The following is a 27,263-nucleotide window of genomic DNA, read 5'->3' as shown; positions in this document are numbered from 1 at the left end:
ACATTTCCTCTCTCAAGATCCATTAATGTACTAAAAACTATTAATGTACTTTAAATCAGTTCATGTGAGTACAGTGGTTCAATATTAATATTATAAAGCGACGAGAATATTTTTGGATGTGCCAAAAAAACAAAATAACGACTTATTTTATGATGGTCGATTTCAAAACACTGCTTCATGAAGCATCGGAGCATAAATGAATCAGCGTATCGAATCATGATTCGGATTGCATGTCAAACCACCAAACTGCTGAAATCACATGACTTTGGTGCTCCAAACTGATGATTCAACACACTGATTCATTATGCTCTGAAGCTTCATGAAGCAGTGTTTTGAAATCAGCCATCATTAAATAAGTCGTTATTTTGTTTTGTTTTTTGGCGCACCAAAACTATTCTCGTCGCTTTATAATATTAATATTGAAGCACTGTACTCACATGAACTGATTTAGATATGTTTTTAGTACCTTTATGGATCTTGACAGAGGAAATGTCATTGCTGGCTATGCAGGCCTCACGGAGCCATTGGATTTCAACTAAAATATCTTAATTTGTGTTCTGAAGATTAACGAAGGTCTTACGGGTGTGGAACGGCATGAGGGTGAGTAATAAATGACACAATTTTCATTTTTTGGGTGAACTAACCCTTTAAGTTTCACCGTAAACACCACGGACAGTACACAGTTTGTAGATGTTGTTTCAAGAAACGCTCTAAATGATTCAGTGAGTTCATTCAGTGAAGGATTTGTCAGACTGATTCAACCTGACAGGTTACTTGCGAGTACGCGATTCTTTTTAAACGATTCAATATTCGTGAAAGAAACGGAATTAATATTTCTTGTCATTTTTTTGCGGTTCACGGTCTTTTTTAAGGCTATATCACATTCGACGCTGCTGACTACAAGCTCACTCGGCTAAAATTGGATTTATTTTGCTGTGTGCGGAGGAGATTCGTGGATGGAGGAAACACTGGGTGTGATGATGAATGTATGAGAGAAAAAAAAATCTCATTATGATATAACTGTAATTATAACCAACCACATTGTTTTAAACCCTGTTCCCAACCTACAGAAGGCACTTATTCTGACTCGTCTTGATTGCACAATGCGGCTCTTGGCAGCATTTGTACTTTCCCACTGTTACTAAATGTTTCCTCGATCTATTCTTTCACATTTTTATATTGAATGTAGGCTGTAAATCAAATTCAGTACAGAAAGCGACTTTGTGGTGTGGATAACACAATCACCAGTGTATAGAGACTCACCATTTTTTCGTGGTTTGATCCATTTTTCCAGGGAAAATTAATATAGTTTAAATGTATTGTAATGGTAATGTAAAATACAGAAATATAATTCGAATTCTAAGTGACAACCGTGAAGAATTTCCTGCAAATTGGCCTAATCCAAATGATTTCTTTTTGTGAGCAATTTATGAAACGCACGAATTGGAAGATACAGTTCTGAAGATAAACGGTGCACCCATCTAACTGCTTTTTAATTGTAGCATCAGCCAAGCCACATTTGCTTTTGTTAACTCAAAATTATGTAACTGTAACTGAATGCAGCCTAATTGTGACAGGAGCATCAGCTTGGTCATAAATGTTTTATATTTAAACTCGTATTGTAATACAAATACCAGGCGAATAGCTGATATTGTGTCGTGCAGATTTGTACTGAAATAATTCCGGTTCGCTTCCGAAATAGGTTCACAGTGACCGGCAATGTGCTCATTAGAAGCATGTGGAAAAGAGCTGGAACTTAAATGTCGCATGAAACAGGCTTTGTGGGATGCAAAAGTCTTGTTACCGCCAATTATGAACCCCAGGAGAAATACCTTCGACTTCCGACCAAAGAATTTTTCAAGTCCTTTCTAGCTGTTGGTGGGAGAGCTGAAGTTGTTGATCAATATGCAAAACAGCTTGATGAATATGCATGAAGGGGGGCCGGTAATTGCACGTCAGCGTGGCGGCACTGCTAATTTACGGCTCGGGATCCTGCAATCAGCGCGCTATTCATTAACACTGCAGCCGTTTCATCCGCGCGCACTCGAGTATGCCAATCACCGCCGCAGACACAAAAGCCGAATAAAAAAAGTTTCAATTACCAGCCAACAACACTAAACACTATATTTACGCCGCTTTATGCTCTGAATGGCTGTTAACGCATTGTGAAAGAGAAGGGAGACGAACTTAATGAAACAACATAATCTTATGCATTTATATCACCTTTTTCCCTCGGCGGGCGCGTGCTCGTTAGAAGCCGCTTGTCTCGCGTGGAGAACAACAATTACCTCTCCGTCATAATGGGAATATGAAAAATGTCAGATAGAAAGCTATAGTAGGCTACAGAATATTTGTCTATGGTAATCCCTGCAGTTTGTGTGATGGGTGGACTTGAGTGTTTATGACTTTATGCTTCTTGCCCTTGCATGAGGACCCCCTCACCTTCAAAAACATCTTACTATCATATAGGCCTACTTAATGTATGGAATTCTATAGAAATAGGCTACAGTTAGGAAGAACTATATTAACTTGTAGACACAAATTTAGCACTGACATTTTTTTAAAGAAATTTTCTGAATTAAATGTTACATTTTCTGAATTGTCGCAAATGTGTGGGAGGTTGTTGCTAAGATTTTTAGCAGATTGCTATGTGGTTACTAGGGAGTTCTGGGTGGTTTCTGCATGCAGGTGCAGGAAAAGTTACATGCTTGAGTAGCAATATGAATACTGCTGCGCATCTTTCTACATAAGTGGCATAAACCTATAAGCGCAACACTTTACAATATGGTCCCACTGGTTAACAATAGTTATTGCATTAGCTAAAATTAATTAACAATGAGCAATACATTTGCTATTGCTACAGTATTTAATAATCTTTGTTGACATTATTAAAAATACAGCTGTTCACCTTATCTATCAGGTCCATTAAATAGGCCTAATGTTAACAGATACAACTTTTGATTTTAATAATTTATTAGTTAATGTTGAAATTAACATTAGCTAAGATTAATAAATATTTTAGAATTATTTAGTTCATGTTAACTAATGTAGTTAACTATAATGTTAACAAACGGAACCTGTATTGTAAGTTTTAAATGCACAAAAATCAAAAGCAGAACAACATAATTTGTACATTTAAATAACCCTTTAACCCCTGATTTCACAGACAAGGCTTAAGCTATAGTCCCAGACTAAAATGCATGTTTGAGCTGTTTTAACTGAAAGCAACTTTTACTAACATATCTTAAAATATGTTAGTGTCATTGTCTTGTCTCAAGATGCACACCAGTAATGTTTTTTCTAAGGCTAATGTTTATTAAACACTTAATCCTGGCTTAATCTAAGCCCTGTCTGTGAAACCATGCAGGCCTAATGTATTACTATCATAGTCAACTAAAACCAAGTGCAATCTGCAACGAAATGATGCTAGAGCTTCACTTTTTGATGTTACTTTTAACCAGTGTTGTGGACATCAGTTCAGGTGTCCTATCAGAGTAACCACATTGCATGAGATAACATATTCCACCAACTTTTGATGACTAGAAAAAGTCCACACACTTTTTGTCTTCATTTTGAACAGTGTTGTTTTATCATTTAAACCTAATCTTTTTGTGAAATGTTTTACTCGAAAAGTGTATTTAGACTATCCAAAAATAAAATTGGTTTGATATTTCATTATCTAATGCAGTGACGAATACATTTTTGAGAATTGCTTACTTTTTGGGGACATGTCGTCTTTGTGTGTGCCAGTCAGTTCTGACATCGGACAGCAGGGGCGCTCTTGAGTGCAATCAGACACATTGCAGTGCCTGAGATGGGCGGTGCATCTCAATTTCATGAAATGGGCAGCAGGCCAGTATAGACAGGAACTCCACTGTCTCCACGTGGGGGCTGGTGAACCCATATATCAGTAAGTGATGACCTACAGGCGTGTGCTGTCAGGTCTGCAGCAGACCCCCTGTCAGACGTTGATCTCTCTTTTCTCTGGGTCCCTCCTGCTCTCTCTGAATGGGGAAACTGGCTTTTCTAGCCACTCTGTAGGAAGGGAGTTCCTGGCTAAGGGGAAAGAGTCCTGGATAAAAGTAAGCATCTATGCTAGGGACACCACTGCTGTGTGAATCCCCTATTGTTCTCTCTGACACCCGTTTCTGTTTCCTTTGCAATAAATCTGCCCCCTCAGCCCTGGAACGTCCCTGTGCTGCCCCCCTATTGTCTCTCAAAGGAAACCTGCGCACAAGTGAGGCCTGGCTACGTCTTCACTCCATCCAGGGGCCACAGGGGCAGCAGAAGAAAGCAGACAGGAGGGAAGATCTGCAGATGTTTGCAAGGGCAACAGCAACTATTATAACAAAAAGAGTAGCATTTAATCACCCTCATGTCATTCCAAAACTGTTTGACTTTCTTAATTCGTTGTAAAACTAAAGGAAAAAGTTTCATGCAAAGAACATAATGACCAAATGTCAAACTCCAAAAATAGGTAAAATTATTTGCTGCTCCAAGTCATATAGCCTAAACTTTGAAACACTGATCAACACATGCATACACACACTACATAAAGTATGGCAACACAAACCTCAAATGTCACAATGTGTTAAAACCCAAAGAGGTTATTTGACATTGAATGTTTGTAGTCATAATTTATGTAGGCTTTGTGTGCATTGTTTTGTTGCATGTTTTGATTTGATTCAAGAGTAAATAAAGGCTTACATTTTGGGCTGTTTTTTATTCAAAATTATTATATCACTTCAGATGATTGACAATATACAGCTACGTATATGGGTTATTTCCATAAAATTTCTTATATCCTTGGAGCTTTGGTTCCCACTGACGTTCATAACATGACGAAACAGCTGAAACATTCTTAAAAATATATTCTTTTGCATTTGGAACAACATAATGGTGAGTAAAAGATGACAGCGTTTTCACTTTTAGGTGAAGAATCCCTTTAACACCTGACTAAACTCTTGATCCAATCACAGCTCCATCCTGGAAGCCATCAGCAGGGGCCATTCATCATGCTTTGTTCAATGTCACTCTGTTGTATTAGGGTCACCATGAAGAATAAGCAAACATACTGGATATCAACCATCAACCAGTAATGTCTGCAGTAGCTACACTGAAAATAATTAGCTCCAATGTCCACTCATCTGCGATGTCTTCCAACTGTACGTTCACGTAATCTGCAACAGATTAAAAAAAGAGAAGCTGGTCAACAGAAACATCATTAAACTCAGTATTTCATTGATTAAAGCTCCAATATTTGTACACGTGTTTATTTTAGTTTGAAAATGTGGTAAATGTTCATACTGTTTGTAGTTTTGCACATGTGAAACAGACTTCATGTTTAATGAAAACTATTACTTTGCCATCAAGCTGCTGGTTGTAATGTTATGATCTCACTTTGGTAATAGCAAAAAATAAATTGTGTTTAAAGTTGTTTAATTACATCATTAAACATTGTTTCATTTTTTATTTTAAAATACCCTTTTCCTATCCCAAAGACAACTATAGGCAACTATAGGCAACAGGCTGCATCCTTCGAAGTCTACGAAGGTCAAACTGAGTGTTGTTAAATGGGACAGTCTAGCCTACAGAGGATTGCTCTTGTCGCCTATAACTGTGATATTTGCCGTTGATGAGCGGCAGTAATGTTTGTACTGGACTTTTTGGAAAGTTATATTCAAGTGTCTGAAAATAAATAATATAAACTATCAAATTGCATCATAGTAAGATGTGTCAACATTTGAAAAGCTTTTTTTTTTTTGTACATTTGTCGTTTGATATATGAGTAAAGCCGTGTTTCCACCAAAATGACCCGGAACAATTTGTCCCAGGAACTTTTTTCCCCCAGACCTACTGCTAGCTGCATTTCCATAGCGGTCTAAAGTACCGTCAAAGAATAAACACTAACAAGAAGCGACACGTAATAGAAAGTTCCACTGAAACACCGGCACCCAGCAGCAGCCCTGCGTTTCTGCCATTTTGTGGTGAAAGTGAGTCGTCAGTCCACTAGTTTCTATGACAATATCAACTGCTTTGTTAAAAAAAGCTGAAATCCAACCTGAATGATGACAACACAGAATAAAATACTATCACTAGTGATCAAATCCTTTTTACAGTTTATTTTACACACTTTGTGTTTAGGTCTTCCACTTTTTCCACAAAACCTTTGCTCTCTAGAAACCCAGTCAGTTTGGGTTCAAATTCTTTAAAAGATCTAGTATTAGCATTATAAACACTGAATTAATACCAACATATGAAATTAAATTAAGGACATGCATCAGAAAAATTGTGAATGTTGGACAATAAATATATGAATATAACAGCTTGATTTTGCAGTGTTGTCTAATTTCTGTTAAAGGAAAAGTGTCCAAAAGTGGAAATTATGCGATAACGGACACAATGCATCATGTATTATAAGATCATTATGTTTGTGTGATCCATTAAAAGGTACAATATAGCCTATTTCAATTCAGATACTATTATTAGGCTAGTATTACTCCACTAGGTCTGAAATATATTGTTCGCTGCAAACATGAAGATCTTAAATTTATTAATTATTAATTTACTATTAATAAATGTGTAAAGTTGCATAAAATGGAAATACTCAATAAAGTAGGCTAACTATGTTACCTCAGATGGTTGAATGGTTGGATTCCACAACTGGTAAAATAAAACATATATAAGACAATACAACATTTACTGTAGGAGCCATACAATTTACTAGTGACTTAATTTAAAAAGCTGTTCTAACGCGCTTCTGATTTGGCAGTGAAATTCACCGATTTTGGGTGCGTAAGATGTGAAGGATTCTATGGGCCAGTTAGTATTTTCACAAATTGTCACAAAGTGTCACCTCTTGGGTTCTATACTCTTTGGTACTGTGCAGATAATCCAGTGACGTAGGACTGCGCGAGACTTTCCAGTTCCCGCTGGATTTCGTCCTCTGCATATAAGCTTAATAAAGCCTGAACCTCATCGTCAGTCCATCGGTCGTATTTTTTAAACTCCATTGTTGATTCGAATAGCAAACAACTCTTAATGCACGCACCGCAACAGACGATACTTAAAAAAATTATGGTTGAAATAAAATGCTGTGTGGAGTCAACCAGTCAAAATGCTGTGTGAAATCAACCAATCAGCATGTTCAGCGCCCAAGTCCCACCCCCGAAAGTTACGGAATTTTGAAAAAGTACTACTTAGTGAGCAGGGGTCTCATTTATAAAGCGTGCCTACGCACAAAACGGGGCTGGAAACGTGCGCACGCCAGTTCCCACGCAAAGGTTGTGATCTATAAAAATAAACTTGACGGGACAATGTGCGCACCTTTAAGCAAACTTTGAGCCGTGCGTACGAACATTTTGGAGACAGAGCAGTTTGGCGACACTGATGGTGAGCTGAGGGACTGACGGCAGATGAAGGAAAACCACTTTAAATCCTCATTCTGAGTCATAATCATAAATACAGTTCATGTCCACAATAACAGTTTAAATAAATAAAATAATTATTTAAACTCGCGTGGAAACACGTTTTCATTTGATAAACATTTACATTAATATTACACTTCACTATTGCCGATAAGCACTGAAATTACATTACGCAGACGTTAAACAAAAGTGATATGAATTCAGATAGTAGATGTGCTACTTTAGATCACTTTTCCTGTGACACGCTGTTTTAATGACAGCGAGGAGCGCTGGGAGCACAATAATTCCTCTTTAAACTAAACTGCAGATGGTATGACAAAATATTTTAGCGAGAACGATGATCAATGCACACTTAACTTCGATATTATGGAAGACACTGCTGGTCGAACGGTCCGTTGTCCAGTTTGAATATGTCCAATAATAAGGTGTTGATGTCGTGTGAAGGATCTTCAAACAATTACCATTTGAAGGATATAATATGAGGAAAACGGTAAGATTTGCATGTTTTCTTTTTAAAATACTTTGTCAGTGACGCGCCGAGATCAGACGACTGCAATAAATAAGTAGGCCGATCTGTTTCCACTAAAAATAGCCTATAAACTTCCTAAAAGATGTGTTCACCTTATCAGCAAAACTGTATAAATTTGATTTATATTGTTTAAAACTATTAAAATACTATTTGGCCAGTGGAAATGAATGAATCAGCTCTATTCTAAAACCTTTATCTTAAGTATTTTATATAATTTTGTTTTTATCGATATTTTGATATATTTATTCTAAAACATAAAGAGGATATTGGATGATCTTTATCAATATAATGTGGCACAAATGGTATTTATAATCCATATCTAATATTTTCCATTGTCTTGTACCTTTGATGGCGTGGATGTCACGTGGATGGGAACGTGTATGGAAATGAAATGCAGATGAGGTTATGCATAGTAAAACTAGGCGTCATAAGCTCCATATATGGTGATTTCGGGGAGGAGACAGGGTGGAGATGCACCTACGCACAATCTTCTGCTGACTGGGATTTATAAAGGGATTTGTGCGCAGGTTCTGGCATACGCATGGTTTTATAAATCTGATTTTTTTTGTGTGTACGCAGAATCTAGCTTTTGCGCGTACGTACAATTTTAGTAGGGATCCTACGCACAGTTTTATAAATGAGACCCCAGGTACTTTCAGAGGGGGGATTTTTTAACCGGAACTTCATTTAGACCCTGGTACCTGCGGTCGAAACACACCGAGTACCACCCTAAAGTTCCTAGTTCCTGGGGAAAGTTCCTGCGGTGGAAACGCGACTTAAGTTGAAACCCAACTTTTAAAAGAGTAATCCAGCATTTTCTTTCAAAAAATCCAGTCATCACTGGTGCGTATTAAATCTTTGGATAGGCTAGGCTGTGAAGGATCCACTTGTTCCCGGGAAACAAAGGACACATTTGTAGGCTGCATTTGAATGAGCCTTTGAATTGGGTCAGCCCTTATTGCGCCGCTGTGACGCATTCGGCCTTTAAATGCAGCCTTCGCACGGTGCAGCCTCTGAATTGCAATGCAGCTATTGACTCACTTTCAAAACATTGTTCAGGTTGGTTAAACATCAGCATAGCAACAGTGGTTCCACCAATTGCGTCAGTTTGGGGTGGGGCCAGCAGTTTTTCTAGCCAATTGAAGATGGAGGGAGTATTAAGGAAACCTGTTTAGTATTATGTGCCCTTCATGTGGAATTGGAAAAATATCATTCACGGATGGCTCAACTAAGTCATATTTACAAGAAGGAAACTTGGAATTCTAGATGATACAGAAGTTGCGAGTGATGTTGGAAAAATGGTGGAAAGACTGGTCCTTATTTTGAATTCAGTCATTTGGGTTTACTGTTCACAAGTTTGTGTTTTGTTTCTGAACTGCATGACATGTCATAATAACGAATTCCTAGGTGGCATTTGGAGGCAGCAGAAGAAAATTTTGCTATATCACATTGATAACATTAGTAGCACAGAATTCTTACTAACTTCATCTTGAAATGGACATTAATTCCTTGTTTTTGTCCCAATATCTGGAATGCTTTTTGGAAAAATACTTAAAAAAAAAACATTGCTATGAATATCACACAAAAATTGCTTGTAGACTTTTACGTCAATGACAATAGAACTAAAGCTGTCGAAAACTCAGTTGTTATCCTCAGTCTCTCTGTACAGGACAGGAAAACAGAGTGTGTGCACAGAGGTACAAGAGGTGAGGTAGAAAGCACAGAATTTATGACATTCCTCACAGTGTGTAACAAACCACAGGAAGGTGTGAACAGCACGCCAACTTCGATTCGCTACCTGGCAATGAATAGGACACTGTCATCCACGGTCACTGCAGGAACCCTTGACGTGTCTTGACATTTGCCTGTCAATTCCAGTGGCTTAGTGGGTGGCACTGGAGAAAGATTGTCCTATTTGACAGCAGCTATTTCGCTAATCCAAAACAACAGCTGTAAGGTAAAAATGAGCAAGATGTGGGCTAAGAAGGGAAGGGTAAATTAAATCCTCATGTTGTCGAACAGAGATGGAAAATAGCATTCCAGATTTTAAAGAACTGATTTTGGGGGAGAGTCCGAAAAAAGAATCTGATGTAGGCACTTGGCAGGACTGAGCTCACATTGGTGACAGACTTTTCTCAGCTTGTCTACAAAAGAGGTGTAGCTCTGGGCCAATGACCACGCGGAAATGAGGGCTAAGTTTGCAAGGTTCATGGTGTCTCTGAGGAGCAAAAGAGGGCCGCGGTGGGGCTGCACATATTAGCATCTACACGGGAGACTGTCATAGGACAGGTGAAAATAATTACTACTACAAGCGCAGCGAAGCTCATTACACATCTGGTTGAGTTTTGGGGGAAACTAGTGTAGGGGTGGTCCTCTCACAACAAGGAGAATGCCCTTTTAGCACAACACGTCCGCCCCTAGTATGCAAACCTAATGTTAGCATCTTCCTGAATGTGGGTTCTCCTTCCAGAGAAGAACCCAGATCAGATTCTGTTGGTTGATCCAAAAGCATCTTTCAATTGAGCTGTACTAATCAATGGAATGCCTGTAAAATTGATTCATTAGTTCATTGGCCTTCATCAGGATACAGAAGGGACTGTGCCAGTAGGAAACCACAGATGTACATCCTTGAGACAAACCTAGCTGCCAAAACTGATAAATTGGTTTTGGAGATGTTCCCTTGGTGACAGTATTGGCAGAGCCCAGAAGGGTTTCCTGTGTGGAAGTGCATACATTGCAGTTCAAGAGTGGAAAGACGAAAGCACAGCTTGTGGATCCTGCCAAAAAGTAAATTAATAAGCTAAGTGTTAAGTAATAAGCTAATTAATGAGCCAGTGTTGTCAAGCACAGATCTCGAATTCATTAGCCTGTCGATAGAGCCATTTGACAAAATGATCCTCTATAAAAAATGGTTAATACAACCAGGACATGTGAATACTTAGGGTCTCTACTTCATTATAAGTGGGATTGGATATATACAAGTAAAAAAGCAATGCTTACCTTATCAATTTTTTAAAAAAAAAATCCTGTATTCATTTCCCACAGAGGTTTCTCACAAGAAAACATGTTTAAATGTTTGTCTAGACTCTGAAAATTTTTTGTGACATTTTCATGTAGTACAGATCATCCATAGGCGCTTTTTTAAATGTCTGTCATCTTCTTGGATTTCCTATTTCATAATTTTATGTCATGTTTTCTTTTTTCATTCATGATGTGTTTTTGACCCATTTTTTGGTAAAACAAGATTTCTAAGGAAGGGACATTTTACCATAAAATGAAAATTCAATCACCATTTATTCAGCCTCATGTTGTTCCAAACAATGACTTTCCTTCATCCGTGGAGCACAAAAAGAGATACATTGAAGGATGCTTGAGTGTCTTTTTTTACATACAACTTAAGTCAGTGGGGTCCAAAACAACACTCATTCCTCTGAACGTTTTCTTTTGAGTTCTGCAATAGAAAATAATACACGCAGGTTTTGAATGAATTTTATCCCTTTATTAGTAAATATGCAAACTGGACAGTTCCATTAACATACCCTTAGTATTGCAGTTTGGTCAGAATCATCCAGCTTGACAGTCTCATGAGGTCTTTGAAGATGTGACCATTCAGAGGTGATTGTGCAGACATGGTTTCCCTGGCAACCAACACAAAGCAACGCATGCATCTTGGACATAAGTAGCAACAGATGCTGCGCTGACCTCAGCCACTTCCTGGAAACACAAATTTGTCAAAATACGAAAAATAAAGCAGTTAGATTAATGCAGAAGGTCCTTCACTCAGAGTTGGAGAAGAGTCAAAATTGTGTTGTAGTACTCCGTGGTTTTACTAGATGTATACAAAACATTCCCCGCAAGATGAACAAATGAAGATGGACGAAAAAATAGGATTCAAATAACTGTTTGGACAGAGTACTGAGTGAATATAGTGGGACTGCATAAGAGCCAGAAACTTGACTTGCCGGTTCGACCAAAGAAGTTATTCCTTCTGAAGCAAGCCCTTTGAAGTCCTCATAGGTATTTATCAAATTATGATTTCTTTGGCTTGGAGGAAAGTTTACTTGTATAAAGCAACACTGTGTTCATTTGAAAGAGCCAACACATGCACAAGAGCAACAGCTGGACGTCCCTTGCAAAACCTAGTCGAAATTTCCCCCTTGATTTTTGTCTTGAAAACATCTTGCAGGCCTTCAAGCTTAATTGTAGTCAAATTTCCTTGCCACGTAATGTTGATGGCAGACAGTGCATACTTGCTGAGTCCATGTGGCCACAGTCCAGGGCAGATTGTGATAGTGATAACGGCACACTTTGATAAGAGCACTCCAGTGCAGTGGCGTAATGCCTCCATCTCGCTGCCCTGGCCACGGCGAAGGGAAGCAATCACAGTATCACAGGAAAACTCTGACTGCATGATATCACCTTCAAAATGGAGGAAACATGCACCGGTACACTCACATGTGATCAATTATTTCACAAAAACTTATGCAGAGAATTTCAGCCATTAGCTCTAAAGTGGGATCGTGGCCAGGATAATGGCGGCTCCTAGAATAAACACATTTGGGTAATAGGTCACAAGGAACAGACTTGCTGTGAAGGTGGTTGTCGTTTTAGAACTGTTACATGTCTGAGCGTGTGGCGGAGTTCGAATTTAAGCAGTCGTAATTGCCGTACAGGCCAGAGGGGCTTCCAATATCCTGATTGCCGTTGACCTTTATGGCTTGGATAATTGAAACCAAGATATCACCACAAACACAGTGCCATCCCATTCCACCAGTGTGGGTACGTAATACCCACAATCATGGATGATGAAACTACTTAACAGCTGTGTGACGTGTTCCCACTCTTGAAAGTCCTCAGCAGGCTGTGGTTTCATCCTGTTGTTGTGTTTATTCTTGCAGTGCAGCCAGGCCTTAGAGCCCAGAAGGTCTCATTTCTCAGGCGCAAGTCAACTCTCCACAGAGCTGATATCAAAATAGTTTAAAAAGAAATCGTCTGATAGCTCCCAGCGAGCTAACCCACCAAATGCTTCCAGATTCCTCGGCTCTGACAGTATAAACAACAGCACGCTGGGAACGACTTTGCACTCTGTGTCAGACTATAGTCAGACTAGAAGTTAGTAGAACAATGAGGGTGCAAATTTGCTGAATCCATTTTCCTAACCAGTGCTTGCCTGTTTTAAAGGAGAAACTGATTTTCCAATAGCATGTTGCATGGTGGGCGGCTTCACTCCAAATGATACATTTCAAGGTCTTTTGTAGGAGGCAATCCAGGAACATGAACAATATAGAGAGATCAGAGCTGAAAGAAAACATGTAGTCCACTTTGTAATTATGCAAAAACAATTACTAATTGCAAAAGAGCTTAATTTCAGAGCTCTGAAGAGCTCATAATGAAGTAATATGGGCCTACTGTTTATGGGCAGGGGTGACTTATGCAATGAACATCACCACTTAAGATTATCACCTGGCGGATGATAAAACAGGGAAAAGAATCCCATAGACCTACATTAAGGGGGCCCACTTCTCGTAAGCATATGTTAACAAGACAATTAAAGTCTGTGGTATAATATTATATATTAGTGCTAAAGTAAGCCTGGCTTGCATCAAAGTGGTCCATTGAGGTTTGTCAGATCATGGTGAACGTGATTTCACCAAGTACAACATTTTTCTGGCTCAACATCTTTGTTGATCCTGGAACAACATTCCAATTAACCAATCAGATTTGAGGAACAAGTTTACAGTTTATGTCAGGTTTAGGCTTACAACCAGGGTTAGGTGTTTCTACATCAGTGTTATTCACCTATATCATTTCCCTCTGATTTTAGGTATAAGTTATGAATAGGGTTAGGTTTATCCAGGAACGTCTTACTTGGCAAAATCAAGTAAGGGGGGATACAGGGCATACATATAATATATATATACTATATTAAGTGTACTGCAGCATTTGCTGTAAACCATTATACACTACCATTCAAAATTTTGGGGTAAGTAAGGTTTATTATTTTATTCAGGAAGGATGCATTAAATAATTGAACAGTGACAGTAAAGACAATATGATATTACAAAAGATTTCTATTACAAACATTATTAAAAAACATTTTTAATAATTGAGCACCAATAATGACTCAATCTATAATGACTCAATAACTGATAATAATTGAACATCAAATCAGCATATGACACTGAAGACTGGAGTAATGATGCTGAAAATTCAGCTTTGATCACAGGAATAAATTACAGTTTAAAATATGTTTAAACATAAAACAATAATTTTATATTATAATAATAGGTCACTATAGGTCCAATTTTACTGTTTTTACAGTATTTTTGTTCAAATAAATACAACCTTCCTGTGCAAAAGAGACTTCTTTCAAAAAAAAAAAAAAACTTTTAATTTAAATTTACAATCTGTACTCCTGTCCTGGTCTAAGGTTGACTTTTCGTCTACTTCTTGTCTCAGGCCTAGATGGACAATGCATGAACAGGGGTCTCAGAGGTGAAGGCCAAGGATAAGCATATAGGAACTTTCCACCATTTTCTCTCCCCTTATTTATTTTTGTCTGTGTTGTTTTCTCAGTATTGCAATGCATCACTTGACATTACCCAAGCAAGTTTGAGCTGCAGAGTATCAGCTGAAAGCAATTTAGTACTGAGCGCAGCTGCCAGGCGGATAAGACTCTCCCTCTTTCGTTTACTTTGAAATGCTGCTTTTTTTTAACATCCAAAATACACAAGGCAGCCAAATTGCTGACATGTGTGTGAGGAGCAGTGAAATCCTGCATTCTTTCATGCCCCTCTATGCAAAACTCCCCATTGTTTATTTAAAGAACACAGAACACTTTAGCACTATTAAGAAACATGTCATATAGTAAACTAAAGGTTTCCTCCCAGGAAAAATCCCCCGTCGTTTATTTTTCTTTGCAAAAAGTTATTTTACTTACTATTCGCAAACTCACCGCATACACAATTAAAGCCATGGTGGTTGTAATTGGGTTGTGTACTGCTGGACACTAACAGGCAAGGCAAACGTGGAAGTGAGGTGCTTATTTGTGTTCAGGAAGTTGGACGGGTGGACTGGACTTCATCTCTCATTCACATCACATCACATCAATGTTCACACAAAACACCCGAACCACGCAGTTGCCTGGCATGAACCAGGGACTCGCTTTCAAGGTGCGGTTCTGCTTCAAACCTCAGCTACTGTCTGTGCCGCTCATGTCCACAAATTGGTCAACTAATCTCACCTCAGAAGTGTTTGACAGCATATTATATAGTCATTGATTGCATTGGCTAATTAATAGAGGTCACACGGATGTCCCATAGTGATTCCAAATTGAAAATGCCTAACCAAACCTAATGGGACAAAACATAAAAACAAAAAAGCTCATTTTTAAATTAGAATTTGTTAGTAACTACAACTACAAAATATTAAATATAATTAAAATTATTATATTAAAAATATTAATTATTTAAAAGGGCTATAAGTAAGAATCTTAATGTTTTAACCGCTTAAAAGCTTGTAACAAAATTAAAAAAATGAGACATTCTCTGACTTCCTGGGTTGTGTATGAAAGCCTGTAGACGGATTTTTATGTGAAGGACTCTGGCCTGGGTTCGCTGGGAAATCATAAGCATGTGACGTTTACGGTACGTGTGTTCCTAAGAGCCTCTCTTCCGTTCAACGACACATGAAACAAATGCTGATGTTCAAGATAATGCTGAAAGAGCCATTCTGTACTGTAATGTCAAGGTGCCATGCAAAGAAAATGGATTAATTCAAACTATAGTCTGACATAGATAGATCTAAATAGTCTATAGTCTCAGATATACTTTCACCTATATCATTTCCCTCTGATTTTAGGGATAAGTTATGAATAGGGTTAGGTTTATCCAGGAAGGTCTTACTTGGCAAAATCACGGTGACCCCAGGGGATACAGGGCATATATATATATATATATATATATATATATATATATATATATATATATATATATATAATATTAAGTGTACTGTAGCATTTGCTGCTCAAGAAACATTTCTTAAAGAAATTTTTTTTTCAATGTTGAAAAATGTTGTACTGCTTTTTTTTTTTTTTTTTTTTTTTTGGTGGAGTAAACCATTATACACTACCATTCAAAATTTTGGGGTAAGTAAGGTTTACTATATTATTATGGAAGGATGCATTAAATAATTGAACAGTGACAGTAAAGACAATATGATGTTAAAAAAGATTTCTATTTCAAATATAATTAAAAAACTTTTTTAATAATTGATCACCAATAATGACTATAATGACTCAATAACTGATAATAATTGAACATCAAATCAGCATATTAGAATGACTTCTGAAGGATCATGTGACACTGAAGACTGGAGTAATGATGCTGAAAATTCAGCTTTGATCACAGGAATAAATTAGTTTAAAATATGTTTAAACAGAAAACATACTTTATACTTTATAATCAAACTATCGTAAGAGTGTAATTTTAATTATGTCATCTGTCGACATGATGCCGGTGAATGATAAGATGCTTTCTTAACTGCTGCTTTCTCACCACTGTCATTTTTGTTGTGTGTTTATTTTGTTATTGAGAGGAAAGTGCGCAGCACATTTACATATTCATCTAAACGTCGCTCTCAGCAGCATGGACGACATTAGGATGTTTGTTAAAAGTATATCGCTGCAAAGGTATTTCCAATTTTTTTACTTCTAAGTGAAGAAGAACGAAAAAAAACTTTGCCATGATTATATCAGATCATTTAATTACGTTCAATGTCTTTTATGTTATGTGTGCACAAGTGCAAACACAAGCAAAAAGTTGCTGGCTGCAGTTCACCTTACGACCATCGGTGTCGCTAATAACACGGGTTTCTGAATTCTACATATAGTATGGTGGCCGAGAGAGCTCAACACGCTGCAAATGAAGAAAACACATGCAAATAGAAAAAACACCAGCAAATAAAGAAAACATCTTCATCAGTTTGACAACACATGCGCTGCATGTTCACAACACATGCAAATACAAAAACGCTCTGCAAAAGTTCACAACACGAGCAAATACAGAAACACGCTGCAAAAGTTCACAACACGAGCAAATACAGAAACACGCTGCAAAGGTTAACACCACGAGCAAATACAGAAACACGCTGCAAAGGTTAACACCACGAGCAAATACAGAAACACGCTGCAAAAGTTCACAACACGAGCAAATACAGAAATGCGCTGCAAAAGTTCACAACACGTGCAAATACAAAAACGCGCTGCAAATGTTCACAACACATGCAAATACAAAAACTATTTTTTGTGTTTATTTAAAATGAGACAAATCTGATATTATTTTAATCTTATATCTGTTAACAGTTGAGGTAGTTCTTTAATGCTGATCTAACCAGCCGAAGAGACGAGCTGGGTTTAAATCGCAGTTGCGCAGATGGGGCATGTTGTAACACTGTGTTACAATGTGCCCCTATGGGAACTATGCTATTCTATTCTATACTTTTATGAATTCTATTGATAAACCATGAGAAAAAGGTGAATAAAGACTGAGAGTCATTGTTCAGAAATTATTAATTATTATAGTTTTGAACTATGAGGTATAGCTGTGTTTTGCGGTGTGTTTGTTGTCAAACGAAAAAATTGTTTCAAAATAATTATTATATAATTAAAAAATAATTATAATTATAATATTTTTAATTATTAAAAAATGCCATTATTTTATAATGAAAAGGTTAATAATTGTATTTTATCGACAAAATATTGTATATTTGTTATACTTGTATATATTTTTTTTGATTAGATCAGATAACTTTTTAAGCTGTTGTATGGTCATGTTACAATGTGCCCCTCACATGTTCGTGGCCCACCTATGGGGCATGTTGTCACATTTCACTTCTAGTCTTTCGGGGAAAATCAAGAAAAAGGTATACACTGTATTAATGAAACAAAACCACATAATTGTACTGGACATGTGTGAAATTAATGTGGGAAAAAATAAATACTCTGAACCTCAAGTGAATTTACACAAACTGAGAAAGTCAAAAAGTGTTACTTGCCCCGCTCTCCCCTAATTTATAGCGCATCACGCATAACCGACGCGCTGTAATAAGATTAGCTAACTCCTTATTCACTTTGCAGTAAATAATTTACTGGGATTTGAGACATAAAATCAAGTAAATTATTAAAAAAATATATTATTTATTATTAATAATTTATTAATAATATTTTAACACAACATAATACCCCCCAAATTGTTTCTCCTGGCCTGGGTCTGGCACAGACCACAACGAAAATGTTATAAGGGAACACCAACAAGTGACGAACCTGGCTGGGACCGCTTATTGTTCAGTGTTTACTCTTCAGTGGTGTGCACCTGAAAGGTGAGTTTTGTTTATCTTAACATCCTGATCGTATGTGCATTATGAGCAGGCATATTTGCATTTGCATGTATTTGCATGTGTTGTGAACTTTTGCAGCGCCTTTCTGTATTTGCTCGTGTTGTGAACTTTTGCAGCGCGTTTCTGTATTTGCTCATGTTGTGAACTTTTGCAGTGCGTTTCTGTATTTGCTCATGTTGTGAACTTTTGCAGTGCGTTTCTGTATATGCATGTGTTATGAACATTTGCAGCGCGTTTCTGTATTTGCTCATATTGTGAACTTTTGCAGCGCCTTTCTGTATTTGCTCGTGTTGTGAACTTTTGCAGTGCGTTTCTGTATTTGCTCGTGTTGTGAACTTTTGCAGCGCGTTTCTGTATTGCTCGTGTTGTGAACTTTTGCAGCGCGTTTCTGTATTTGCCCGTGTCGTGAACTTTTGCAGTGCGTTTCTGTATTTGCATGTGTTGTGAACTTTTGCAGCGCATTTTTGTATTTGCCCGTGTTGTGAACTTTTGCAGCGCGTTTCTGTATTTGCATGTGTTGTGAACTTTTGCAGCGCGTTTCTGTATTTGCATGTGTTGTGAACATTTGCAGCATGTTTCTGTATTTCCATGTGTTGTGAACTTTTGCAGCGCATTTCTGTATTTGCTCGTGTTGTGAACTTTTGCAGCGCATTTCTGTATTTGCCCGTGTTGTGAACTTTTGCAGCGCGTTTCTGTATTTGCTCGTGTTGTGAACTTTTGCAGCGCGTTTCTGTATTTGCATGTGTTGTGAACTTTTGCAGCGCGTTTCTGTATTTGCTCGTGTTGTGAACTTTTGCAGCATGTTTCTGTATTTCCATGTGTTGTGAACTTTTGCAGCGCATTTCTGTATTTGCTCGTGTTGTGAACTTTTGCAGCGCATTTCTGTATTTGCCCGTGTTGTGAACTTTTGCAGCGCGTTTCTGTATTTGCTCGTGTTGTGAACTTTTGCAGCGCGTTTCTGTATTTGCCCGTGTCGTGAACTTTTGCAGCGCGTTTCTGTATTTGCTCATGTTGTGAACTTTTGCAGCGCATTTCTGTATTTGCATGTGTTGTGAACTTTTGCAGCGCGTTTCTGTATTTGCATGTGTTGTGAACATTTGCAGCATGTTTCTGTATTTCCATGTGTTGTGAACTTTTGCAGCGCATTTCTGTATTTGCTCGTGTTGTGAACTTTTGCAGCGCATTTCTGTATTTGCCCGTGTTGTGAACTTTTGCAGCGCGTTTCTGTATTTGCTCGTGTTGTGAACTTTTGCAGCGCGTTTCTGTATTTGCCCGTGTTGTGAACTTTTGCAGCGCGTTTCTGTATTTGCATGTGTTGTGAACTTTTGCAGCGCGTTTCTGTATTTGCTCGTGTTGTGAACTTTTGCAGCATGTTTCTGTATTTCCATGTGTTGTGAACTTTTGCAGCGCATTTCTGTATTTGCTCGTGTTGTGAACTTTTGCAGCGCATTTCTGTATTTGCCCGTGTTGTGAACTTTTGCAGCGCGTTTCTGTATTTGCCCGTGTCGTGAACTTTTGCAGCGCGTTTCTGTATTTGCCCGTGTTGTGAACTTTTGCAGCATGTTTCTGTATTTGCATGTGTTGTGAACTTTTGCAGCGCGTTTCTGTATTTGCCCGTGTCGTGAACTTTTGCAGTGCGTTTCTGTATATGCATGTGTTATGAACATTTGCAGCGCGTTTCTGTATTTGCTCATATTGTGAACTTTTGCAGCGCCTTTCTGTATTTGCTCGTGTTGTGAACTTTTGCAGTGCGTTTCTGTATTTGCTCGTGTTGTGAACTTTTGCAGCGCGTTTCTGTATTGCTCGTGTTGTGAACTTTTGCAGCGCGTTTCTGTATTTGCCCGTGTCGTGAACTTTTGCAGCGCGTTTCTGTATTTGCATGTGTTGTGAACTTTTGCAGCGCGTTTCTGTATTTGCTAGTGTTGTGAACTTTTGCAGCATGTTTCTGTATTTCCATGTGTTGTGAACTTTTGCAGCGCATTTCTGTATTTGCTCGTGTTGTGAACTTTTGCAGCGCATTTCTGTATTTGCCCGTGTTGTGAACTTTTGCAGCGCGTTTCTGTATTTGCCCGTGTCGTGAACTTTTGCAGCGCGTTTCTGTATTTGCCTGTGTTGTGAACTTTTGCAGCATGTTTCTGTATTTGCATGTGTTGTGAACTTTTGCAGCGCATTTCTGTATTTGCTCGTGTTGTGAACTTTTGCAGCGCATTTCTGTATTTGCCCGTGTTGTGAACTTTTGCAGCGCGTTTCTGTATTTGCCCGTGTCGTGAACTTTTGCAGCGCGTTTCTGTATTTGCCTGTGTTGTGAACTTTTGCAGCATGTTTCTGTATTTGCATGTGTTGTGAACTTTTGCAGCGCGTTTCTGTATTTGCCCGTGTCGTGAACTTTTGCAGCGCGTTTCTGTATTTGCATGTGTCGTGAACTTTTGCAGTGCGTTTCTGTATTTGCATGTGTTGTGAACTTTTGCAGCACGTTTCTGTATTTGCTCATGTTGTGAACTTTTGCAGCGCATGTGTTGTCAAACTGATGAAGATGTTTTCTTTATTTGCTGGTGTTTTTTCTATTTGCATGTGTTTTCTTCATTTTCAGCGTATTGAGCTCTCTCGGCCACCATACTATAGCCCCTTTAATAATGCACTTCATTACCACAGCATTACTACAATTATAACTAGACTCCAATGACTTATTGTAAAATAAGTGTTTCACAAGTTCACACTAACATATAACTAAATAGTGTAAATGTTATGCGTATTTGGCATGCTGTCCAAGGGGAGGGCTCCGACCTCGGAATTTGACCCGAACCCAGAGCAGGTTGGGATAGGAATAGTTAGAAGTGAGGAAATGAGGTGGTGGAGGGATGCTGGAAAACTGTCATATAACAGAGGTAAGTCTGTCATATATATACCTCCTATCTCGATAATTGAGTTGATTGACTGAATGTGCCCCTCCCATGTTAATTAGTTTAATTATCTGAACGTGCTCCTCCTGAACTTTGTTAATAAAACATCATTTAGACCAGGGCTGACAATTTAACATGTTAATTTAAGACATGTATTAATTTTAAATGAACACATTTAATCATGCACCATGAACCATCAAACTACACTTACCAGTGCTTTAAGCCATCAGAATTGTATGGAAGTAGCAAACAGGAAGCAGAATTGCCATTTGAGTTCAAATGTAAGGAATCATGGTCTTGCTGGCAATTTATGTTGCCCCTTATTCTCCATTGGACTTGTTGTTTGGGGGGAGTGGAGGGTGGCGTGTTCGTCCCCAAGAAGTAGTCCCACCATTCATTAGTGATGATCCTGTAAGAAAGCAGCATTAAAATGAAATGACATTCATTCATATGAGTGTAATTTTGAACTAGAAAAGTTTTTCAAGACAAAGAAGAAATAAATTCACATTGTCAAATTCCTGGCCAATTCAAATTCATACTTGTGAATTAAAAGGGAGCCAACTGGTACCCAAATGGTAGCTGGTGAGGTTTGTTTTTACAAAATATATGGAATATATTTTGTACTGTATATATGAATATAGAAATCTGCCAGTTTTTTTCTTGAATATTCTTGAATGAATCTGTGTCAAATAAGTCTTCATTTAGTTTCAGCAATTATGTCTATGAAAAGCCCATGTGGGTCGACCACCATTTGCAAGTCAAGTTCTGTTAGTTGTTACGGCAAAGATCGCTATAAGATCTGTTGTCATTCGGCGTTAATCTAAATAGCTGGTGGAAGTGGAAAGGGCAGGAAGGTCACGGTAAACAAGAATGATGTCATGAGACCTGATGAATATGGTTGTAATCATGTCAAAAGCACTGACCTTTACATTGAGTGACAAAACTGAATTGGATTCAGGATCCTTCTACCAGCTAAACACTTCCAGCCTTCCTGTCACTGAATGAGGTCTGCAGTGTAAATATAATCTGAACCTTTAACACACCGACACTCAGCGCGAGCATGAACTGATCCTCACATCCTTCTTTTGATTTCCAGGATGGCTGAGTGAATCCATCATAAACAGAGGAATTCATACTTCATTACAGTGTGCAGAGGTCTCTCCAGACAATGCGCTGGAGAATCAAGATCCTTTCGCATTCTTATGTCAAGTGCCAAGACTATTGTGTCGTCCAACCAGTGAGTAAGCGCTTGGCTTCCCTGGATTTGCCGCTTGTTCCCAGTGAGCAGCTGCAGCAGTGTGGCTTTCAACAGTAAACAGGATTCTTCCGACCCACACTATCCTGTGGTTACCTGGAACAAACACACCTCCTTTGACTCGTGGCTTTACTTGGACGTCCAGGCAGCACACGGAAACACGGGGGTTCTGTTGAATGAAAGAACCACTAAATAAAGTCGCAGAGCCAATACAGCTGGAAAACTCCACAGAAGTGACTCCTGAGTGAAGTGGCGGTCAAGACCGTATGATTCAGTAAAACCTGGAAGTTATAGGAAGGTACAAAAAAGAAAAGGAGGAAAGGTTAAAAATAAAGGTTCTTCATGGGTCTTTGAAGCATCTTAGGTTTATTAAAGAATTCAAGACCTGTAGCAGTGGGTAAGATTTTCAGTGAAGAACTTCCAACTATTCAGAAACATTTGTTTAAAGTACTTTATAAATACAAACATTTAAAATTAATTAAACAATGTAATTTTATTTAAAGAAAGGACAGGAAAGTATCCCCAAGTCCCCAATCCCCATGAGCGCAACATGGAACCCTGTATTTTTAAGAGTGTAATTGCAAAAAGCTAAAACCATGTCCATATATCTTACATGAATCAGTTTGACACATATATATTTGTAGGTGGAGAGATGGATTGGAACCATGGTCAGCTATTGAAACATTACATAAAGAGAGTCATGAAAATGGACAATAGAAGGTGAAAGGTTTGGGACTCCCAGAGCTCAGCAGCGTGTGGATCAGATCCAGGGTTGGAGTGGGAGGTGGTCCACAGTGACTGATGGCCCACCACGGCCCAAGAAACTCGAGTTGCAGGGAAAGCTTAACACACCTTGACATCCATAGGAAACTCAAGCCCAGCTCCGAGCAGAGTCAGATACGTACCACCAAAGGAGCTCGGCCGCGCCGCTCAGCACAGCTTTTAACTCAATCTGTTTAGATGAGCGCACAGAAGAAGAATGTCTCCATCCTGCACCTCCTCCCCTTCACCGCTCTCTCCAAAAGCCCTGAAACCACATACACAAATGCATTAAAATGACATGTAGGCAGATACGTATGGGAAATGAGCAACTGCTTTCAGGGAGCATTCAGTGCACTGCCAACCAGTGAGCTGACATGAGATCTCGCTGTATACGTTTGCTTGGGAGCAACAAATATATGCTGTTGCCTGCAAGACAGTGCCAAGATGTTTGGAGAAATCAACTAAATAACCCTACAGGAATGTGTTGGGATGAGAAAAAAAGACAGTGAACAGTTTAAATAAAAAACTGCAGAGATTTGTTTGATGATTGCATGCATTGACTATAGAGCCTGCATGTGTCTATGATGTAACTCCATCTCAGAAAGAAAACGAAAATCAACGGAGTGGATGGAAAGATAGTCCAAGGGATTCTCTCAAGAGTTAATTGGCAAGGTTAACTGCAATGCATCTAAAAATAAAAATGATGTCATTATTTACCACCATCATGTCACTCCAAACCTAAAAAGATCATTTTTGAAAAACCTTCTATTTCAAACAAACACAAATGGAGAAAAATACCTTTAAAGGTGCCCTCGAATGAAAAATTGAATTTATCTTGGCATAGTTAATTAACAAGAGTTCAGTACATGGAAATGACATACAGTGAGTCTCAAACTCCATTGTTTCCTCCTTCTTATATAAATCTCATTTGTTTAAAAGACCTCTGGAAAACAGGCGAATCTCAACATAACACTGACTGTTACGTAACAGTCGGGTTGTACGCCCCCAATATTTGCATATGCCAGCCCACGTTCCCAACATTATCATTATGAAAGGCATTAGACAAGGGCAGAACGTCTGGATCTGCACAGCTGAATCAACAAACTAGGTAAGCAAGCAAGAACAACAGCGAAAAATGGCAGATGGAGCAATAATAACTGACATGATCCATGATATCACGATATTTTTAGTGATATTTGTAAATTGTCTTTCTAAATGTTTCGTTAGTATGTTGCTAATTTACTGTTAAATGTGGTTAAAGTTACCATCGTTTCTTACTGTATTCACGGAGACAAGAGCCGTCGCTATTTTCATTTTTAAACACTTGCAGTCTGTATAATTCATAAACACAACTTCATTCTTTATAAATCTCTCCAACAGTGTGTAATGTTAGCTTTAGCCACGCAGCACAGCCTCAAACTCATTCAGAATCAATGTAAACAATATAACAGTATACAATACTCACATAATCCGACGCATGCATGCCGCATGCATGACGAACACTTTGTCAAGATCCATTTTGAGGGTTATATTAGCTGTGTAAACTTTGTTAAGGCACTGTTTAAGGCAAGCGTGAGCTCTGTGGGCGGAGAGCACGGGATTTAAAGGGGCCGCAGCATAAAATCGGCACGTTTATAATGATGCCCCAAAATCTAAAGAAATCTATGGGGTATTTTGAGCTGAAACTTCACAGACACATTCAGGGGACACCTTAGACTTATATTACATCTTTTAAAAACATAATCTAGGGCACCTTTAAAGCACCATAAAAGTAATTCATATAACACGTACACTATATTTCCAATCTTTTCACAGTAGTATCATGCACCACATTTTTTTTTTTTTTTTTTTTAATAAACCAAGCAAAATTGCAGCTGAATTTGACACCTACTGATCAGCAAGCATTTCTGTTGTGATGGAAAAGAAGCTGCTTTGACATTTTAATAATTTATTTTGTGTTTCAGGTACACCAGTTTGAAAATCCCAACTGGAGATTGAGATTTAAGAGCTGCAGTGGATGGGAAGATTTTCATTAAATAACTACTTCAGTGTGGTCAATTTCTCACATAATGATGACTTCAGAAGACTTGGAATATAGTGCAGAAGTAACATGAACAACTTCTTGGTTCTTGTTTTTTTTTTTTTTTTTTTTTTTTTTCTTTTTGAAGCTGACAGACGTGGTCACTACGAATGTCATTATATGAAAAAATGAACTGGGAAAGAAATATCAGAAATATATTTATTTTTTGAAGTACCTAGAAATAACAGCAATGACACAAGGGTGCATAAATGATGACAAGAAGTTTAATTTCTGGATGAACTATCCCCTGAACATCTCAGTTCATCATCAGCCAAGTCTTGCCTGGGGATACCGTGATTATTCTCCCTTCATTGAGCGAAACCAATGAATCGAGGTTGAAGTTTCAACAAACAATGCCATATATAACACTGCCCCTCTGACAAGAAATGAGGGTAAGGAGTGAGAGAGAGAAAAAAGAGAAAGGATTTGGTGCTTGCACGAACCAGGGCTGTAAATAGTCCTGAAAGCTGTATATCAGAAGGAGAAATGGGAGGCTGGTCGTGAGCCAACACAAACACACAGGGCTGGCCCAAGAGGATCTGCACCGCTGGGCCCGTTTTCCTCCTTTTCAAATCCTGAGCCCCATGCCCTCATCTGCTGCCCTCCTTCACATCCCCTTGCAGCTGTCAACAGCTGGGCCTGTCATTCACTGGAACCTCTTTTAATGAGCAATCAATCACTCCGCTATTTGTTTATCTATCTATATACAATATGAAGTCAAGTATGGAGCCTCCAGCCAGTCTTGTTGCATTCACAGCATGTGTACACTCCAGAGGACGCAGAGCAGTTGCCATGTAAAAACGGTTATGTTGCCACAGGCATACGGTGGATTGAGCTCTGCAATTAATTTTTGGAAAAGTGTGGCGACACCTGCAGGAAGGCCGGGATGCGTTTAGACGTTGCGTGTCATCACATACTTCAGTATCGGTTTGCAGAAGAGTTGTAACTCACTGACACTTTTCAAAAACGTTAACAGTCCAGCACAATATTGCATTATTCAGCCAATTCAGAAAATAAACAAGCGTTCATGCGCTGACGCCTTTCAATTTCAACACGCGCTTGTTCGCGCCAACAACGCTAACTGGAGAGCGCGCTACTGATAAACACGCAAATATATGACCGTTTTCTGCCGTTGCTCAGGTGTGGTCAGGATGGTAAGCAGATTGTAGCACCTCTAAATCTAAATGGAGAGCTCAATCGAAGATGTCACGAGCCTTTTCAAAACAGAAAAGAAAAGCCTTCACAGGCCGTTTGGAATGCAAAGAGCTAAGTGGCCATCAGTTATATCAGATATCTTAAAGTGTATTTTTTAGCAACGATACATAAATCTCCACGGGAGGTCCAACCATGGCTTGTGCACAAATGTGTCAGCTGAGGTAAAAGCTGGGCAGGGTTGTTGTAGGTTTTCACAACAAAACCCGCCCAATTGACCCTTCTCCAATCCGCCATTTTGTCCGACAAAGCAGTCAGGGGAGTTAGTTGATTAACATTGGTGGACTTGAACTTGAAAAATGATGTGTAGGCCTACTGATATGTTTCATGTGGTTCATTCATGTTTATTTGATGATATAAATTAACTAACTTAGTAAGAAGAGATGATCGGCTCATGAGCCGCTTGATCTGAGGTGCTACAGCGATCTGTCACGGCACATTAAAGAGCCACAAAATGGTATTTATTGTTTAAATTTCTTTAAAAATTACAAAATTTTAATTTTGAGACTTTGTTTCATATCAAAAGTCTTGTCTGTCGATACGTTGTCAGTGTCCTCTTTGCTCCGCAATGTATTTTTCACTGTGAGAACATGATGTGTGGCGTGAGAGCAGCATGGCTTGTCGGACATAGCAACAGTAACTAAAGGAAGTGGGCTCCCCTGGTAAAAATCGCATTCCGGGGGTCAAATCTGTGTTTTTGTCA

The 27,263-nt window shown here is 38.5% G+C and overlaps 1 long non-coding RNA gene across 4 annotated transcripts in view; it reads right to left on the bottom strand.

Annotated features, from left to right (window-relative positions):
• Window positions 1-3,224: 3,224 nt before the first annotated feature.
• Window positions 3,225-27,263, bottom strand: part of LOC125257579 — a 30,187-nt gene continuing 6,148 nt past the window's right edge. For 2 of the 4 annotated variants that reach the window (XR_007182425.1, XR_007182424.1), the window contains 6 exons: window positions 23,412-23,533; window positions 22,175-22,787; window positions 21,463-21,660; window positions 11,496-13,254; window positions 11,247-11,407; window positions 4,370-5,180 (listed from right to left, as the gene is read on the bottom strand). This is a non-coding gene — a long non-coding RNA (uncharacterized LOC125257579). Of the gene's footprint in view, window positions 4,340-4,368; window positions 5,181-11,246; window positions 11,408-11,495; window positions 13,255-21,462; window positions 21,661-22,174; window positions 22,788-23,411; window positions 23,534-27,263 lie in introns of those variants that run through there. The other 2 variants (XR_007182427.1, XR_007182428.1) reach the window with 2 other exon arrangements.

Source organism: Megalobrama amblycephala, linkage group LG2 (genome assembly GCF_018812025.1).
Source record: "Megalobrama amblycephala isolate DHTTF-2021 linkage group LG2, ASM1881202v1, whole genome shotgun sequence".
Lineage (NCBI taxonomy): Eukaryota > Metazoa > Chordata > Actinopteri > Cypriniformes > Xenocyprididae > Megalobrama > Megalobrama amblycephala.
The sequence above is the reverse complement of the archived record's forward strand: the minus strand, read 5'-3'. Positions and strand labels throughout refer to the sequence as shown.